At 33.7% G+C, this 1,323-nt stretch overlaps 1 protein-coding gene across 3 annotated transcripts in view; it reads right to left on the reverse strand.

Annotated features, from left to right (window-relative positions):
• PRDX4 (peroxiredoxin 4) overlaps window positions 1–1,323 on the reverse strand; it is a 21,339-nt gene that overhangs the window by 18,994 nt on the left and 1,022 nt on the right. The gene's annotated exons all lie outside the window — the stretch shown is intronic.

Consider the following 1,323-nt stretch of genomic DNA (forward strand, 5'->3'; position numbering starts at 1 on the left):
AGCGGTGAAGTAAAGAAGTACAAATTAGTAGTTGATAGAGGGTCACCAGGATGGGGAGCATAGCATAGGGAATGCAGTCAGCAGTAAGGTAATGGCTATGTGTAGAGCCAGAGGGAAGATAGAGCCATCAGGGAGATCATTTCATAAACTATATAAATGTCTAACCAATGTACTGTATACTTGAAACTAATAAAAAGAATTGCAGTGTTAATTCAAAGAAAAAAACCATCATCAATTTATAGAGCAAAAAGAATGCAATTACTTTGCTAAGACCTATAAATGGAATTCCCAAAGCAATCCCTTGCATCTATTAAAATCCTGATTATAAAATCATATAACAAAGATTCTAGCAAATTCAAAGCAGTATAAAGACCATTTAAGAAAAGGAATATTTAAATCTCTTCTTCTCATAACCCCACTAATTTAACTGTTAATATTTCGATGTCTTTCCTTCCAGTCTTAAATACAAATTTGGATCATCCTTACTACTTAAACAGTAAAGCATGAACAATTTTTCATGTTACTAAAAATTATTTGAAAGTATGATCTTAATGACTATAATATTCCATTTTATGAATAAAAGTCCTTGTATCATTAATTCTAGGTGTCTACATGCGACAGAAATGTAGGAAATACTCAAAATTTGAAAAAGTTTTCTGGTAAAGGAAAATCTATCACTTTTTTTTTGCTTTTGAGCAGACTTGGATGGGATTTATTTTTTATGGGAAATGTATGTAATACCAGTAAACATTTAACTGGCTGACATATTTCAAAATATCTTCCCAGACAAGTAAAACTTAATGGGACTTGGAAACACCATGATTTTAAAAGCGCAAGACTAGCTTTTTAAACACAAAAATCCAAAAGTAGTTAACTTTCAGTAGGAAAGAACTGTAAATATTTAAGGAGGCAAAACAGTTCTCATTACTCCAAGTCATAACATCCCACTTAACACTGAGGATTCATAATTGTGAAGCATACTTTTTTCACTGAATACTGGCTTAGAACAAGGTGTAATTGAACCACAGAAGTGAAACACACATGTTCAGAATACCAAATAATCTGTAAGAAAAGCAGGTTACTTTAAAGCAAGGGACAGTCTTTGTCCTTTAACCGTTGGCCACTCCTTTTTGGCCAATTTTGATATCCAGATGCAGCAGGCCACAATTTTTCAGTGTCTGAGTGACGTGTCCTTCCTGAAAGTGGCCATTATCTGTGTACACTGGATAGAAATGTAAATAACCAAAAGCCAAATTGGCAGGGCACAAATTTGCCATGAGGTTTATCATCAACCCAAATGCATTACTTTCAACCTCCTTCTCC

Source organism: Pteropus alecto, unplaced genomic scaffold, assembly GCF_000325575.1.
Source record: "Pteropus alecto unplaced genomic scaffold, ASM32557v1 scaffold23, whole genome shotgun sequence".
In the NCBI taxonomy this organism is placed as follows: domain Eukaryota; kingdom Metazoa; phylum Chordata; class Mammalia; order Chiroptera; family Pteropodidae; genus Pteropus; species Pteropus alecto.